The sequence below is a fragment of the Gobius niger genome, assembly GCF_951799975.1.
Source record: "Gobius niger genome assembly, chromosome: 1".
NCBI classification, from domain to species: domain Eukaryota; kingdom Metazoa; phylum Chordata; class Actinopteri; order Gobiiformes; family Gobiidae; genus Gobius; species Gobius niger.
This window is the reverse complement of record NC_136852.1, coordinates 64,639,109-64,658,464: the sequence shown is the minus strand read 5'-3', so window position 1 is coordinate 64,658,464 and position 19,356 is coordinate 64,639,109. Positions and strand designations below refer to the sequence as shown.

The window sequence follows — 19,356 nt, the reverse complement described above, 5'->3', positions numbered from 1 at the left end:
ACAAAGGTGTGACAAAAAGCAATGAAAAAGTGACGAAAATGTGACGAAAAATCAGGAAAAGAGCGACAAAAAAGTGACAACAAAGCGATGAAAAAGTGACCAAAAAAAACCCAAAAGAGAAACACAAAAACGATGAAAAGAAATGTAAAAAAAAGTGACGACAACGTGGCAACAGCACAAGGAAAAAGATCTGATTAGATCAGTTTTGTAGGTCTTAGCTTTCAAATGCTGCTAGATTTGGGTAATGCCGAACTGGAGAAAATGCATATAGGGTAAGGCGGGGCTAGGAGGTTAAATTTATGGTTGTACTTTGTTATATTAGTTGCAAAGATTTTTTTTTCCACTTTTGGATATACGATTTAGTTTTTAAAGCTATTTATAAGTGAAAAGATCTGTTAAAAATTCTAGTTTATCTTGTTTTTATTAAATGAATCAGGCAAGGAATTGTGTATACATACAAAATAAAAAGTACAAGCCTGAAAAGTAAGTAGAGAAATTGTTACAAGAGTGTGAAGTAAACCTCATTTTGAGAAAAGGGCTCTAAAGTTTTGTAACGTCTGTGCAGCACCTGTATATTTCCTGCTTTTAGCCACAGCTATTGCCGCAGCTGTCCCTTTAGAAAGGAAATGACCATATGCAGCATCTCTATGTATAGGCCTGTCACGATAATAAATTTGAAGTTCGATATATTGAGGCAGGAAAGTATCGCGATAAACGATATTATTGATTCTAACGATACGCGATACTGTCAACTCTCAGGCATAAAAATGACAGTAAACCTTTGTTCTAAAAGTGCATAATCTTATCCTGAAATACCACACAAGCCGCAATAAACATGTAATATAATGAAACTGGATTTGCTTCAGTTAAAAAGTTTTACAAAGAATGAATGAACAGACGACAAATATCGAGTGCAAAAATGTATCATTTATCTGTTTTTCTATCGAACGATAAGTCGATCTTGTATTTAAGTGTAACAGCCCTATCTACTGTATGTACTGAAAGAGTTTTCCTTGATGAAGTAGCTGATTGGAGAAAACTTCCCCCAAACTCACTGAATGTCAAACTTCTCTCTTACTCATTCTTAACTCGTACAGCGCTCCCGAGCTCTCGATTCCCACAGAGATTGTCACATTCCGTGCTATATGTACCTTAGCGTTTCAGGTGAAGGTGTTAACTCGCCCACAGGTGGAGTCTTTTTAACACCTCCGTGACCCTTACAGACTGCAGCACAGGCTTTGCTCCCCTTTTGTGTTCCGTAACAAAGCCCCTTTTAGCCGCTAATAACGCCCACACACACACACACCACCGGTCATGTCGAGCGAGCGAGAGAAACCCGAGATAAGGTCCACACCACACATCACAGGGAAACGCTGGGAAGGTTTTTAATCCGTTACCCATGAAAAAGACAATAGCGGGACAACAGCGGCAGATCATGTTTGGTAAAGTGGGCCGCTTTGATGGTGGGATCGGGTGGTGCCAAGAACAAGGGGGGGAGGAGGAGCGAGGAGATGATGGAGGGACGGGACAAGCAGGGGCCTTACGCATGACGTTTTGCATCGTTTTCATGAACTCGCACGCTAGTTTGTTTGCATCTCCGTTACCCTGAAAGTCGTCTACCCTGGCATCCATATCAAAAATAATTGTAAATAAATTCTCTCTGATTCATACGGATTGTTTTTCCTCACTTTTTCCCTCCCTGAAAAACTTTTGCATTCTCACTTTCTCCACTCTTTCGCTACGAGCGCCAAGCTTCGAAATGACGCTACAAATTTCGGCCTCACCTGTGTAATACACTAGAAAGCATTGGAGTCCCTACGCGGCGTGATCATAAAAAAAAAAAAAAAGAAAAGCCGCCGGTTGGAAACATTAGCCGCGATATGTCTCAGAAAGTCATAAACCCAATTTACGAGTGCACTTACGCTCCGCTCGCCTCCTGGAGCCATTCTGTAAAGATGCAGACAGAGATAGCCCCAATTACCCAGGTTTAAAAGTAATAAAGCCCGATCGATAGGTGATAGAAGGCCTGTTAATCCCAGACCCCTCACGCTTCTCTGCAACTTTAGCAGTGGCCTTTTCTCCAAAATAAAACCCAAGCACCCATTTGTTAGTCATTTTATGCCTACGGGCCATGTAAGCGCGTTGAGCCGTTAGCCTGGCCGGTTCCTTCCCCGGTGTCTTATCAGCTGTAATGTTTGCACAAGATGAAAAAAAGGGGGGGAAAAGTTGTCAAAAGGTTGTTTGATTAAGACAAGATTTGAAGTTCGATATATTGAGGCGGGAAAGTATCGCGATAAACGATATTATTGACTCTAACGATACACGATACTGTCAACTCTCAAATTACAGTAAACCTTTGTTCTAAAAATGCATCATCATATCCTAAAACACCACACAAGCTGCAATAAACATGAAATATAATGGAACTCAATTTGCTTCATCTGGATTTCAAAGTTTTACAAAGGAAAAATGGGGAGGATGCTAATAAATGTACAGGCAATAAATATCGAGCCCAAAAATGTATCGTTTAGCTGTTATTCACTGAGCGATAAGTCGATATAGTAATTATCGTGACAGCCTTAAGACAGGTTAATGCTGAAATTATAGCTAGTTTTCTGCCGTAACCTCTTAGTTTTAGTGCCAGAGAAAGAAAATGGACCAAACTCACCCTTTATTTTATTGACTGTCGCTTCTGATTCGGAAATATAGACAAGTTTCGTATCCATATGTAGCATTTCCTTTCTAGGAGGAAGGAGGCAAAAAAAAGTAGCAGAGATATACGAGCGATCGCGATGTCGTCACATCCGTTGGCCGTGGTAGGCATTTTACATTTTCATATTTGATAAACATTTTATTAAAATCCTATAATCAGCAAAAACAATGTCCATAAACAGGGCATTGCTTCTCTTGCGCTGTAACAGATCTATCATTTTATAAAACCGAGTTAGAGGCCTGTCTGCATCAGCTGCCTACCAAACATCCGGCGAAAATTGCGGAAGTAAACAATAACAGCGATCGCTCGTATACTGTCGATGCGTTCCAAAACTTTACACTCTTGAGCCATGGTTTTCATTCAAAGTACCAGAAGTTGCTTGTCATCCTATCTTTAGCTGCTACAGGAACTCCCTTTCCTCGACCCGCCCCATCTCTGTCTCGCGTTTTTACTATTCTCATCAACGTCTCCAGCTCTGATGCATTTCTGATCAATTGTTTCTGTTTGACCTTTTCCTCTATCCCCCCTCCCCTTCCCCGTCCACCCCCCTCGCATAAATGTACCAGCATTAATATGATGTAATGACTTGTTATGGAGTCACTAATTAGACAGTAGGGCAGTTAGCTTCGTTATCACCGCCCCCCCCCCTTTAGCTTTAATTGCACCCGCTAATTGGGCTAAAGGATATTTGCATTGAACTGTGTAAGCATTCCGCGAACATGCATTAGCTATGTGAAGAGATTTAGCAAACCATTTTGTGCACGTTCATTCTCAAACGAGTACAAGTATGAGCACATGTCAAACCGCGCGGCTCGTACACTAAACGATTCCTTAGATGAGATTTGGAATGACATTTAATTTTTTCAATTGTTCGAAATGTGTTTGCGTTTTACCTGGGAGTAAATGACCATCTGAGATGCAATTTAACTGCAGAGATATCTTTTTATTGTTATATAAATGACTTCAGATCGTTTACTGTGAATGTGAGTAAATAAAAAGAAATAACACTGAGAACCAACGATCCAGCTTGTTTGCCGCCGATACCGATACTGGGGGTTTGAGTATCTGCCGATATCCGATATTAACCGATACCAAGAGACTTTCTTAATGGTCCTCTTATCTCCATTGTGAGATCAATAAAGTCTTATATTTTCTTGTCATGATGTTACAGATCAATTATTATTATTTATTGATAAACTAGCTAATGAAAATGTTCACCAATCAGTGGATTTCCGACACTATCCAGGCTATTTTATTTTAATATAAACAACTCATTTGATCATTACAACATGTGCATTACAAATATCGTATATCAGTTATTCTCCAACAGCATTTCATAAACTAAAATACAAACATTTGGCCGCTGCAGCAGTGGCCGATTTTATTTTATTAGGCTACTTCTGACCCAGCTTTGATGAGTTAGCAATAGCATGCTCCCACTAACTTTAGCATGCTGCTGCTTCAAAATGACATACAGCATGCCCATATTCATCAAGATTTCATTGGGAAAGTTGTGTTTTTAAAGCGGTGAGATCCAAAACGTGGTCGGTGTCGGATATTTGCAGCCGATACCCAATATTATATTTTTTCTAATATCCGCTCCGATATCCGATGCCAGTATCGGATCGGTGCATCCCTAATTGCAACAGAACTAGCATTTCTTTTCTTAGTTTGGATCTTTACTCAGTAAAAGTGAATGTCTTTCATTTTGAATGTTGTAATGCTCGTTCCATCTAAATATTATCATCATTTTTCCCCAAAAATCAGCATGAATTCTTATCATGTTTGCAATTTTAAGTTTTACTAATTTAGTCTGTTGTTTATCAATTCAAGTGCAGACAAAAGTGAGCCTTGGTTTTTAAATAGCATTATCTAAAATTCCAGTGTTGAGGCATGTGTTTGAGTGCTATAAGCCGAAAAACTTTGAAGAATTATTCATCAAATTTACAGAATATTCGGTGCCCTGTACAGTACATTATGTGTTACTTTCATCAACAAGCTTAAGAAATCATGAAATCCGTGTTGGTCTATTTGAACATCTTATAAGATTATCCTTGAATTGCTTCTATTTCTGTTGAGCAAATATTTTACTCATCTGGCAGCTCGGTTTCTTTCTCCCCCCAGTATGTGCTCGCGGCTTTGTTTTCTCGGCTTGTCTCTTAACAGTGAATTTTTCCCCAGCATTTTACAGCCCAGTAATGATTTTATAGCGGGCTGTTTTATACTCGTGTCCGGAGCTTGCAGCCCGAACTGATTTAGCGAGCCCGGCCGCCGTTGGGTAGTAAGCTCCTAATTGGAAGGTCAGGGGGATGCGTTTGAGCGTAGCAAGAGATCAGCCGTGTACCGCGGATTTAAAGGTTATCCAAAGCCACCCGGAGACATGAAGATCTCATTTCCCTAGTTATTATATTAGCCATCAGAATACGTAATATCTGGCGTGATGGGCAGAAATGTGCGTCTGTGCGGGGGGAAAAGGGCACTGCTGTGGACACAATGGTGCTCACTTAAGCTTCAAAAGACGGAATGGAGACAATCCCGACAGCCAATTGTGGTGTTAAAAATTCTGGTCTGTGACACAACGGCTTAATTTACACAGTGACTTCGACAGGTTTTGCAGGAAGACTCAGGATAATGTTTGTTACAGCGAAAAAGACCTATTTTTATGTCTATTTTGTGTCCCTATTGGAAAGTTTGATTACTTGATTCAACCTATGTGTACATGAGGAGTAGAAGTTGCGGATAAGCGTTGATATGTAACTTTTTTTCCAATACCAATGTTATATTATTCATCGTGTAAACCCCTCAAACAATAATGGTTAAATTTATTCCATAAAAGACCAATTCTTTTCATTTTCGTATCTCGTGTTGGAGCTGAAAACAATCATGTAACATTCTTTAGTGCCATCTAAGGACCCATCAAAACTTCCTGTGTTAAAATGAATGTTTTTTTCAGTCCCAGTTTTATTTTATTATTTTGGTTGCAGGTTCTAGAATGTGATGATGTCACAGGACCTAGTGGGGGCAGGAGCCAGTTTTTCCTATTAACTGCATTACACTTTCACAGGTCGTATCTAAAAAGAAAATGTATGAATTACAAAAAAATGATCATGATCAGTCACTGGGTCCACGATCTCTCTGTACAAGACCAAAAATGTCCTCATAAACAAAATAATTTCGCCTCTATATAATATTATAGGCCTTTAGAATGCTGTGATGTCACCAGCAACCCAGCAATACCTGATTTTCTTTCTAGAAATGGAAAAAAGAATGTTTTTCGTCCTTTTGTGGGAAAAACACTGTGCTATCTAATTAACTATCTGATTTATACATTTGTATCAATTTCATGAACTTTGGGGCAATTTTTCTAGCATTTTGTGAATGTGATCTGAAAAGTGACCCTGCAAGTCATGAAATGTGCCTTTAAACTTGGATGCTACAAATGTGTTCGCAAAGTTAGTTATGAAAAAAAAAAATCAGGTATAAGGGCCTTTAAGATTTTTTTTCAAAACCATACTGGTAACCTTGATCAAATATGTTTGGATTGACATAAGGTAATGCCCAGAATTACTGACTACTAGCTGCGTCATCCCTTTCTTATAAATAAACTTAAGATTCTATATATGGGCTATAATACAAAAAAAAATAATATATAATAATAACTTCTTTCTAATTCGATAGAGAAATGTAGTGAATATTGCGCTTTAAATGTATTACTTATGTGGTCGTGTTGTTTTATTGTTTTATTAGGATACCCATTAGCTGCCCGTTTAATGGCAGCTAGTCTTCCTGGAGTCCTTCAAAGGACTACAATTACATACTTTACAAAAAATAAAATTTGCAAAACATGCTTTAAAGTGCCTACTGAAATACAATTGTTGTTGTTGCTTTATGAAGGCCCAACATATAAGACCATTTGTCCTACAATTCTTCACAAATACAAGCTTCTACACGACAAGAATCACATGGATTTCAGAACACATTCTTGAAACGGGCTGAATGATTAATACCTTATGGTTGCTTTGACACCATTCACCCCCCCCCCTCCCTTTCCTATACAGCGTCGCCTCATCGGCAGCTGCAGCCTGGTTTCGGCGAGGAGTTGCATGCCAGCAGCCAACCACACGGCACATTATTCCGTGTGTGCTCGGCTGATGCCTGGCCTGCCCTGTCCCATGTGCCGTCGGTTGATGGGGCCTGGTGGAGCGTCGTGAAGGGCGGTGTGTGCGTGCGTGTGTGTGTGTGTGAGGGGGGGGGGGGGGGGTGGAGATAAGTGCTACATGTCTGGCTTGTGCTGTCAGTCTCGGCTGGGTCGCATGAAAAAATAAAAAAAAGGGGGTGATTTTTGGCACGCGATGTCGGGAGCGATCTCCGAAGGCGGCACGCAAACGGGCAGATCGGTGACAGAGGCCCCGCGATGTTAGATCAGGCCCAAGTTTGTAAAGTGACATGTTAAGTACTGGCATCTTGTACTGGGGCGGGACAAAAGTGGAGCCGCTCTTTTCAGTTACGCCGTGCCTGATGAAATCGCAATTGGATCTGCAAGCTTGTTTTAAAATCAAGAGTCAGTGCACGCTGCGCAGTGTATTAACGTTTGAGAGAAGACTGAAAAATGAACTTACAAGCATTTCCAAAGGTGATAGAGGCCAAAAGTAAGAGACATGTTGTTGCTTGACTTCAGCCTTTGTGATTCAGTGCAATTGTTCGTAACCATTTAAACTGCAATTCCGATTTGATTGTAATTAATTTTTTTTTTTTTTTTACAAAAGTCATCACATTTTTGGCAAATGGAAGGGGTGGGCGTCACTAAAACAGTACATCATTTCACTCCAGGTTCAAAAATGTATATTTCTGCCCACAAATGATTAGCAATCAACATTTAAGAGCGACTGAGATGAACATGCAGCAGAACTCGTACGCTACTCTCGACTCGTGCATATAATTTCTAAGCACTCAAGGTCACCTAACATCAAGGAAACATATTAAAAGTACAAAGGGGGCAATTATTGGATTTTGAAAGCACAACATGCATTCTGTGTATTTTTGAATTAAACACAAATCCCTAACTAGTTTTTCAGCAAACTGTGTCGGAAGAAGACTTAAAAACACTACATCAGGACCAAAACAACTTTAAAATGTAGCTAAACTAGGACATACACATTTGTAGGTTCAATGCATTGTTCGTGTCTTCGTCAGATGAAGACTTTAGTGAGTTTTGTGGCTTTTTGTGATACGGATATTGCATCACCTAATATCGCGCTACGATATTTTTTGCGATATATTACGATACAAGAAGCAACAGTGCTATAGGAGCTATGTTTCATCTAAATAGCAGTTTTTATATTTATTGCTTTCAAATAATTCCCTTCCGAGTCCAGAGTTTGACCAACCTGAACCTCCTGACCGGCACATGCCCCGACCAAGGCCATAACGTGTGGTCAGGAGTACGTAAAAGCGCCCTCTGACCACAACACAGTCATTTCTATCTGCTACTAAAGCAAATGGATTTTCCTCATTCGTTGTTTCCCTCTTTTCTTTTACTGAACACTCCTCCGCCATCGCCCACCTCTCACGGCCTGGATCGATGCGGCACCTGCATTTACGCTGGAACAGAAATACAGCTGCATTCTATAGATGGGTCAAGGCGGAGGGAGCAGAGGCGACGGGTGTTGCCGTACCCGTTTCATATTGGGCTGGAAAAATTAATCACGGCTGCATTTCTAGAGGCTGCAGTTATAGCAACAAGCACACAAACGTAGTTATTGCATCCTCCAGTCGTGTCATAACAATCATTTTGCGGCGTATTTTTGATAGCCCTGCAACAAAAATCCCGAGGTGTCCCAAAACAAACAGAATTATGCACCATTAAGACCTTTTTAAGCCCTGTTTCGTATCATTTCCCCTCTCTCTGTGTTATTCCGTTCACTCCGCCTCCCCCCTCCCTCCAGCCGCGCTCCCTGCCTTACCCGCGGAAAACGTAATGCGCGAAGGTGACAAAGTTAAGAGATTGAGAATGCATTTACAGCGGACCTCGCCTCCGCCCGCCCGCCTTCTCCTACCTTGAAATGCCTTGTAATGAGTGGCTGAGTGAATTGGAGTGCGTGGGCGTGGGTAAGTAATGGGAGTCGTATTGGTTCTTATGGGGTCAGTGGAAGAGAAGGGGAGCACAATAGAAAAGGGCGGGGGGGGGGGGTGCGTCTGGCGTTGGGACAGAAAGCGGGAGACGGGGTGGGTGGGTGGGTGGGGGGTGTAGCAACAACGTGTGTAGACAGTGCGGGGAACAGGACGGGTTGTGGAAAGAGCGTGCCCTTGAAATTTGGACTGTAAGTGTTTGTACATTGTGAAATTCTGTGATGTAACATTGGAAAACTAGAAAGCGGAGATAAAAATGTCTAAACCTGAAAAAAATATATAAATGCATTACCAACTAAGATGCCAGACTCTTGAGTACCACCTGAAGAAGCTCGAGTACCAAGTGGATAAAGGGCAGATACTGTGCAAAATGTACTTTATAGGACTTTCTTTATTACAGTATTCGATGGGGAGCAAGAGGAGGATGAGTGGGAGGGGCTTATGGGGAGATTGTGTGGAAATCAGGAAGTGAAACTACTGGATATTTTGGTTTCAGCTTTTTTAGATCCATACAGCATTCTCTACCTAACAAAGTGATAGCTGTACCTGGGAAAAAAGCATAGTACGCCCTCTTTAAAGGATCAGGCCACCGTTTTTCCATACTGAGATATGTTCTTACCTGAGCTTAGACGAGTTGATGCGTACCTGTCTGGTCTCTGGTGTGCGTGCCCGTGGAAGAGCTTGGTCGCTTCTAACTTCACCCCATTTGGAGCTATTGGAATACATTGGGAGAGGCCAAATGCTAAAAACGTCTTTGGTCGTTTTGCGTGACTGAGGGCACGCACAAAGACCAGACAGGTACGCATCAACTCGTCTAAGCTCAGGTAAGAACATATCTCGGTGTGTAAAAACGGTGGCCCTGTTCCTTTAAGGCCGCAGGCTGCGACACACATACCGGGCACTTCACCGGCCTGAACGTCATGACAATGTACTACAATGCTGCACTGCCCTGTCTATAAAAGCCTACAGGGACCGAATACATAGATGAATGAATAAGATAATACAACAACAATGTGTACTAACTGAAAGCGGCGACTGAAAGGCAAACCTTCAGAAGCGGGAGTGAACTATTGTCTACCGAAACTGCGCAACCGTCGCTTCATAATAATACCATTTGTTATAACCGCCACCTCCTCTGCTGCAAAATCTGCGGGACGTAACTGCTTGTGTCTACCCCATTTACGGAGCGCACACTACATTAGTCGGGACGTGCTGCGTTAACCCCACCTGTCTCTCTCCGCCCGAACCCCTCTGTGAGAAAACGCCAAAAAACGCCAGCCGCACCGGGCGACACCGAGCCCTCCGCTGTACCGACACCGACGCTACATCTCTGTCTCCCCGCGACTTGACTCGCCTTGACTATATTCAGCAGTTCTCGGAGCCTATAGCTGTCAAAACCCCGGTGTGGAGAGCTCCCCGTGCTGGGCTTGCTGTTTCCACCCGCTCCCCTTCTCTGATGACAAATGACCTGTGTCTCCACATCAGACACCGGGGGATGGGGCGGGGGCGGGGTTGGAGCGGGGCTTTAATAGTGTAAAGTGCTCGGTTATATGGGCTGAATTTTAAAAAGGCGGTCGGTAGCGAAAGGCTGTAAAGGGTGGGAAAATGAGACGTGAAAGGAGGAATGATGGGTGTAAGGTGAGGAATGGACACATCGAAATGACAAGGAAACCCATTCACCTTTCTGTTTGGTTAGTCACCTCGAGTCGCGAACATGGCCGTTTTGGCGATGGAAAGCCATGGATCTTCCAGCTGGAGCGGATAGTGTTGGGTCTTCATGACTTTGGATATGCTGTAAGTGCAATTGTGACGAGTATTGCGGTTTAGATTATGTTTCCCTGGAGGTAGAAGCAAAGCAAGCAATCCCTCGTGAAAAAAACATACTTGGCTACATTCATGCACTTTTAGTAATCTTGCTTACACCACAATGTTCTCTTATCAAAAACAGACCAGGAGCAGTGTTTTGACCCACTTGCGCATCTTTGAGCAATCTTTGAATCGTCTCCAGTGGTTATTAGCTGCGCCCATAGAGGTCCTCCCGAGGTCCTATGCATCCGGGAAATTCCGTCCACACCTCTCTTGCTAAACAAAACTCACAGGCTATTACAAATAATCTACTTCTTCTTCTTCTTTACTTTTTCCTCTTTTTCACTTTTTCCTCTTCTTCTTTTTCTTTTTCTTCTTTACTTTTTCTTCTTTACTTTTTCCTCTTCTTCTTGTTTACTTTTTCCTCTTGTTTACTTTTTCCTCTTCTTTTTCCTTCTTTTTCTTTACTTTTTCCTCTCGTTCTGCTTCTTCTTTTTCTTCTTTTCCCTCTTTTTCTTTCTTCTTTTTTCTTCTTCTTCTTTTGTCTTCTTTTTCTTCTTCATCTACTTCCTCTTCTACTTCTTTTAGCTGTTTTAGATCAATACGGCATTTTTTTCCTACATCAAGGAGGAAGATAAAGATGCATTTGAGATTATCACCAAATACCTGGAAAAGCATAACACCCCCTCCTTAAAGCCCACAATACATCACCACACTCATACTGATCAGTTCTGTGCTCAAAGTGCGTCAATCAGGACGAGACTGATTTGCTAGCATACCGTTGGCTGAGACTGAAAGCTACAAATCAAAGGGTACGAAACCCGTTTTTCTTTCAGCAATTTTGGCAAAAAGTGGCATTATTCTTGCAAATTTCAACTCTTTTTTTTGCTTCCTAGTGATTAGCTTTGTACTTACCTGCAAACTGTCAGTGCAAGGGAATTGTCCCCTCTCCAGTTCGGTTGGGAATAAAAGAGGTGTTGAAACATGTTAAAGTATGACACTGGCTTACGAGAACTTGTCGCGTTAGTAACAGTCACTCTTGAATTTAAATGAAGCTTTCTCGTCCAAATAACAATGAACAAAGTGGGAAAATAGCGTGCCAACAATGACTGGAGAACAAGTTGGCAGTTTGGGCTGGCAACTCTGGGATACGCTAAAATTCAGGTGGGAGAAACTTTTGGCAAGGCAAGGCATTTTTATTTACTTGTATACCACGCATTTCATACACAGGGTAACTCAATGCAACTATACATCGGCTTTGTGATTTTATACCATCAGAAAGCAGAAATTGCATATTCATTGCATTAAAGTGATAGTCTGTAAGTCTTGCAAAGTGAGGGATAAAGTTAAAATTGAAAGTAAACAGTCAAATTCCCTTAAAATGGGGAGAGCAGGAACAGAATTTCCAGAACTACACGATCAAGCTCCTCCCCCTCCCTCCTGATTGGACTTGACAGGCTGGTTCACAGGAAAAGCTCGTCTCATTGGTCGACGCGGGAGGTTGCGAGACTCTGATTAGTTGCCAAGATCCGGGAAGGAGGAACTTCACAAAAAATATATGTTAATACTTACTTTACATCAAAATGCAGGACCAGGTGATAGATCTTTGCACATTTTATAACATTTGTAATACATTTCGACTTCCAGAGTATCACTTTAAATCACTTTCAATATTAAAAGTATTGCATTGTTGTCCGTTCAACCATCAAGACCTATAAAATGTAGTGTAAATGAAACAAAAAAAAACAGTCCAGGTAGGTTTTTGATAACGGGACAATTGATTTTGAATGATCTGTCTCCTCTAAGGCCAGTTTGGGAGACACTTTTCTCTGAGTCAAACCTCGGAAAAATAGCTTGTAGTACGAGCAGCGCTGAGTAATTTCGACCTATTATAGCAGCAAAACGAGCTTCCAAAGAAAACGACCCACGGTGAGATCCAGCCATAGGACAAGACAACCAGAGCGCGCCGTGACTAAGACTTTCTCCTTTGTTCCATCCAAGGCTTTTGACAACCCCTTCAAGATCTACTTTTATATCAGTCAGTGAGGCCTAACAGGCTGCACATGGGGAGTGGATTTTTCCTCCTGCCTCCTGGAATCCACGGAGTGCTAGCGAAATACTGATGACAATGGCACACATTTACATACTGTACATTCACTCGGAGGGCTTTCCTGGATCTAGTCTTTGTGCTGATTCAAATGGTAGCATCAGCGGTGTGTGTGTGGGGGGGGGGGGGGAGGGATATGCAGAGACAGAGACAGACATAAGCTTACAACTCTGCTCCAGGCGAGTGAGCAAGCATGTAGAAGTGTTAAGTCATTCCTCAGCAGAACTGCGCTAGGGACAAAGAAAAAAAAAAACTCGCTCAACAGTTGTGCCTTGAAATATATAGGAGTGAGCATGTATCTAACAACTGCCAAAAGAAAAAAATAGGTTAGTGGCTGAAAGCTTGTTGTTGCGCTAACTAGCCGCGACTTATTCGACCACTTGAGCCGAAGAAGTCCAGATTTTGGAACAGTCTATTTTGTGACACTATTTGTTTTGTCTAAGCATTAAACATAGGAGGATGTAGCGTACGTGCACTTCTAAAACAACCCTTTGCCAGCCCTTTGGTTACGGGACACAAGTGCAGGTTTCTCTGACAGCCACCGGACACAAATATTGCATCTCGTCCGTTGCCACGGCTTCCTTCCAGAGCATGTTTCTGTCATTTCCCACCTTCCTTCCCAACCTTCCTTCATTCCTGTTCGCATGAAATATTTCCCTCCAAATATTTTCCAGGAGTAAACATAAATGGGAAAGTCACCCGAATGTCCTCTCCAAAAATTACTTTTCAAATTGAACCTGGTCATGCGAAGCGTACGTGTTAATGTTACCAGATCTCCATCATCTTCCCTTTCTCCCCCCCCCCCCCCCTATACTTTGGTTCCGCAGAGCTCAATGGAATTTAGTGGATTTATACTGCCCCGTTACTGGATTGTCCTTCACATATCTCGGGAACTTGCAAAAGAAGCAGCAATGACCTTTGACAGGCCATATGATCGCGCCATTATAGGTCAGCGACGCTCACACTTGCCAGAGCTATTTCAAGTGCTTTCACCTTGCAGAAAACTCATTTACCTGTTAACCGTCTGTATGCGTTGCTTTAAATGAAATAAAACTACTTGAAACTTCTTCCTTTCTTGCAACAACACGGTCGCCCTTTTGTTGCCGTCCTAATCTTTGGAGTGGATTTGTCTTATAGGCCTGACTCGTGCGTGTCTTTGTTCTTCCTTAGCGTGTGATTGCTAATGGCGGTTGATGAGTTTTAGCAGCACTCAGGGTCCTCGGCTCCCGCTGAGCCTCGGCAGGGGGGGGTGCCCTCCAAAGATTAGGCACCATCTGCTGAGTGCCACTTGTCCACACAAACACGCAGGAACAAGTGACACATCTGTTGCACTGCTCATCTGCTCCTGCTTTGGTTTTAAATCACTTTGAACCGCGACATTTAATTTGTTTGCTTACAGTATCTCGCTTTAGATCAAAGAAATCCAGGTCTGTGTGTGGGGGGGGATTGCGCTTGTCTGCCTTTGTTTGCCGGGAGCTCAAATTTCCACGATCAATCAAAAAACACGAAGTTGCTGAAGTTGCGTTGGGTTCAAATATGGCCGCTTTGTTTTGCATGGACTTTTGAACCGTTAATGATGGGTACCGGGGCCATAATTTTCGGTCCATTATGTGTTGATAGTGCTGCACTCAAAATCATTATGACAGTCTGTTAGTGCTTAAAACTTTCTCCTCTCTCTTTAAAACTTCTCTCTTACAGTTTTTCCTTCATTCCCTCGTTCTTTCTCCTCTGTCTCTCACTGTCCTGACCAAAGCCTTTCGACTGTCATTAAAAGCGATGCCCCCCTCATGTCTGAAAGGACACATTAATGCCAGCCGGCGGCTAACACTGCCGGCCCTATGAGCGCACCTCTTCCTGTCTGGGTCCTCCGCAGTTAGCCGCCCGGCCCCAATTTGTTCCCCTCAAAGTCTTCCCCCCCAGTCAGTCAAGGGCACCTGGGCCAGACGTTTTACTGCGGGCTTTGTGCTCAAGTGACTGGCCGCTGCGGATCCCATGAGTCTTGTGCGTCTTTATGAATGGGGCTCATTCACAGACATAGTTTTCAAATCCTATTTTTTAAAATTGGCAGATAATCCTCCCCGGGCAATTTTGCAGAAATTGATGCTGAACTTAAATAAATGGCCGCATACTTTTGCGTGAGAGACGGGCCACTCTCAGTTCCCATGGGATGATAATACAATGGTGTTTTTGGTCAGCGTTGTGTCTTATAGTGTTGTCAATTTAGATTAACATAGAATGCATATTTGTCTGATTGCTAAGTTATTTCTCACAATGTGCATCTTAACAACATCTCCTTTCAGTTCAGAATGATTTGACATTGAACTCTACATCGGATGCATCCCTTTAGCACCATGACAATCCTTGACAGTCACTGAAAAAGCGATTTTCGGAGATTGAGTGACTTTTTATCAGCTCTTCCACTCTGACCTCCAGATGAAATCGGGGAGGGGGGGGGGAGCTGTCGCCAATCCCTGTCCCGGAGAAGGGCGCAGCGAGGGCCCTCCACACCCGTGTCCCTGCGACGGAATGAAAGAGTAAGGGACAGATGAAAGCGGCTAAGAAGGGATGACTCCCCTGATCCCCTCCTGTCTTCTCTATCACCCACCCGGAGGAAAATTTAATAAAGTCCACATACCAGGAGAGAAATGAGAGCACATGAAAGCCGAGAGGGAGCGACGGGGGAGGCATGAGGGCCCGATGGCTGACCCCTCCCTCGGTGTCATCCCTGACCTTCAGAACGGCCACGGAGCAGGGCGACCCGCAGGAGGGAGGATGAAACGGGCGGTACACACAAGGGAAGGGGAAGGCGAAGCAAAAACACAAACAATGCTGACAGCGGAATAGACACCGGTAAAATGAGCGCGGGAATACACAGGGGCTGACACCAGCACTGCAGCGTCAACGCTCCGTACAGTGAGACAGCAGAGTCCGCTCTCCGGCCCGCCTTGTCCTCAGGTGACACTTGTTATTGTCTCGGCCAGAATGAAGGATTGCCTGGTCAATTGGGCTGGTACCACGAGGCAAAGCGGACATCATCTATATTCAACGCTTGAGACACTGCAGGTGAATAGGAAGAAAAACTATCATTTAGAGATATAAATTATGATTTTCAAAAACTTGAAGATATTTTTAGGTGTAAGACTGGGAAGTTTGCAGTCTGTAGGAGCTACTTAAGTAGAGATATTGTTGAGTCCAAAGAAAACGTCATTTTGAGAAAACAGGCCCTAAAGTTTTGTAACGCCTTCGCATCCATCCAACTATTAATAATATAAGTATTGAAAATATATCAATATTTGTGAATGAATAAGCGTGGGAAAGACGAAAGGCCATCGCGGTCGACAAAAACATTACAACATTAAGATGTTATGGGAGAAAACAAACCAAAAATCTCAACATTGACCACTGTGTGAATTTTTTTTAAATGCTTTTCATGAAACATCAAAAGCCACCCATCAATCTACAAAAATTCACATTCACATCCATCTCTTCGGACTTTGATTCCCGGGTTGTGTGGGAGATTGTTGTGGTGTGTTTATGTATAATCTCTTGACATAACGAGAATTTTCAAGGCTGCTAACAAGACATCTCTTTGTAACCGTCTCCATTCGATACAGTGAGGAAAGCCTTAAGCATTGACAGGAGGGTGAAAACTTTGTTCGGCACTTCTGCTCTTCTCATCAATCTCCCTCGATCAATGCAAATTAAGAAATGTGCTTTGCAACGGCAAAACCCACAGCCTGGGAATGGGGGCTTTGCGAATCGGGTTAGTTCGCAGTATTCCCGGCCTTTCCTCCTAATGAAGGGCTTCGCTGCGTATACTGCAGAGTCACAATAATACAAGACCGGTAGATACAAGGTCATCGGCATGGCTTCATGCCCATCTGCTTCTTCGATGCCGTACAGTTTCCGAGAGCTCACAGCTGTTTCTACACAAATCGAGGTATTTCATTCTCTCCTCGTCTGTGATTTAGCGACTTCCCAGGTGGTCGCAACATCCGATTAAATTGTTATGCGCATGGAAATAAGAAAAGACGCTGGGGGGATGAGACGGCGGGCGCTGTAATTGCGAATGTATAAAAAAAAGCATTGTATACAGCAAAGTAAAGTGAAAATTATATTTGTGCAGCCTTGTATAGTAATCTAACAACAAACACGCACAATGGGTATTGCTCCAGCTGGTACAAGTTGAATTCTAACAAAGGCACTCATTGCTTCTGGCAGGTTGTCCTGCACAATGCGGACAATACAGTATTTCTTACCTTATCTACGTATTATTTTTCCTTCACCATAGCATCATTTGAATGGAAAATGACCTGTCCAATCTGACATGCTGAGAACAATACATCACAGCCCTCGTGCTTCCATTGGATTTGTATAATGTGTTTACCTCCTCCTCCGGCTGGTCTGCGTAACCAGGAAGTTCTCGGCTTAGGCTCCCGATCCATAGTCTGGCCTCACCTCTCCTGTGAAGAGCAGCACCGATGTTCTGACAGTAAAAAACAACCAGGTGACAGAAGAGGTGGTGCAGTTCATTTCATTTACTTAATCTCAAACCAACACCTTGTTATCTCGCAATTAAGATTTGTTTGAAATGATCACCAAATGCCTGTCAGAACCGCAATACTCCCGCTTTAAAGAAAACGGTTGAAAGTGCGTTCCCAACAATCTCGACTTGGCGCGCGCATTTTGTATAAAACCCCATCCACTGTATTCATTTGCCACCTGTCATTCTGTTAATGTTACTTGGCAGTCTTTCTGCGATTGTCGGCCATGATGGAGTGGTTGTGGAGCTTCTCTGGCCTCATTCCTCATGCAGGAATGGCCCACATCTCGGAAAGGCAGCAGATAGAGGAGCGGGGAGAAGATCCGTCATGCGGCCAGAAGTAATTTTTTAGCCTCAAGATAGCACGGTGTTTGGCATCTCGTACAGGCAAATGTGATTTATTCACAAGGGGTGGCATTGGTGGTGGCCAACTTACAAAAAAAAAAAAAAAAAAAAAACGCGCTGAGAGCATTTCACCAACTTGTTTTCGCGGAAGCCCCACGGACGAAAAAATGTCTTCGATATGGCTTAATTTAGAAGTTTTGTTGGACTTGTGAAAGCACTACGGGGTTTGGATCTTTGCAAATGGCTCAGTGGTAAAGTGTTTGCCCACGAATTTGCAGCTTGCCAATACAAAGTCAGCTTTAAGCACTTTACCTACCTCACTTCAAGGCAAAGCCCCATCTCATACTCAAGCTCCATTACTGGTACCAAAGGGTAAGTGCTTCTGGCTTGTTGAGAACTGGTTTAGCAGTTGGTCAAGTCCTTGTTTCATCCCACTTCAGTTTCAAAGAATCCCACTTCATCCAACTTCAGTTTGAAAAAGAAAACAACAGACTTTTTTCACTTTTAATCAAAGGCGAGAATCCCATTTTTAAGAGTAATATTGTGTCTCAGTGCTGTTTAACAAGCAATTTAAGGAAATGGACAAGTATAACGATAATTTTCTACAGCCAGAGTAGACTTATTTGATCTGCTAAGGAAGCATGTTCGACTTGGGAATGCACCAATTATAACTCGCTTACCTTTGCCAAGTAAAAAAAAAAAAAATACAAATCACTCAGCACCAGTAAAATTGCCTTCACTTTGCCATTTTTTTTATTCACACCAGTGCCTTTCCACCCTGCTACTACAATGAAAGTAGCAGCGCTGCCTCCTAATTTAACACAACACCGGGCTAATATGAGTCGCAGCGCTGAAAGCCGAGAAGACAGACATTTAGCAGTGGCGTATTAGCGCGGATTAGGGTGATTCAGCGCAAGAAAGAAGGCGTCACAGCTGACAGCTTTAACCGCGCGTTTGAGACGGTGTCATCCAAACCCACCGCTGTGCCAAAATTAATTCACTCACTTTTTCGAAAGCGCAGTTTTTTTTTTTTTTATATTTAGTGGTATTACACATCTTTTCTTGTCTCCTGTTTTCATGTTTCAATATTCAGTGGACAACAGGCAGAAGTGGCTACATATGGGATAAATAAACGCCCAGCACGCAATGTCTTTTTTTTTTAAGATTTTGAAATCAATTATCCCCTTGAAATGAAGGCCACATCAACGAGCACCTTCGTCGCGGAACAATTATTCGTCGAAAAAAACGCCTCACTCTCTCTTACGTGACTGAATACCAAGCACAGCAGCTGAACAGACAACGCGTCGATTTATTTGTCATTCTAATTATTGACAGGAGGAAGGCAGAGGGAGTATTAGGAGCGTGCACACCCAATCGTTTGCGAAGCCTGTGGAAGCTTGCTCTGTCAACGGCACGAGATGATTTATGAAGTTTGGAGAGCGTCAGCGAAACAACGGCCGTGTTTCAGAACCGGTTTGACAGAAATCGTATTTGAATAAACAACATTTATTAGGGTTGTGACATGAGTGTTACAATGGCGACGTTGGTGTGGCCTTTAAGTATGTGCTAACCTCATTCACAATAGGACGGCATGTTAACACCAAGAGTCACATCGAGGTTGTAACAATAGACGGGAGAAGGTTGATATTATTCAAGCATTTAAAGCAGTACTAAGTAACTTGTTTACCTTAAGAAATCCTTTCCGTAGTTCTT

General features: G+C 42.7%; 1 protein-coding gene across 1 annotated transcript in view; it reads left to right on the top strand.

The window, feature by feature from the left end:
* Positions 1 to 19,356, top strand: part of efna5b (ephrin-A5b) — a 133,178-nt gene that overhangs the window by 20,015 nt on the left and 93,807 nt on the right. The gene's annotated exons all lie outside the window — the stretch shown is intronic.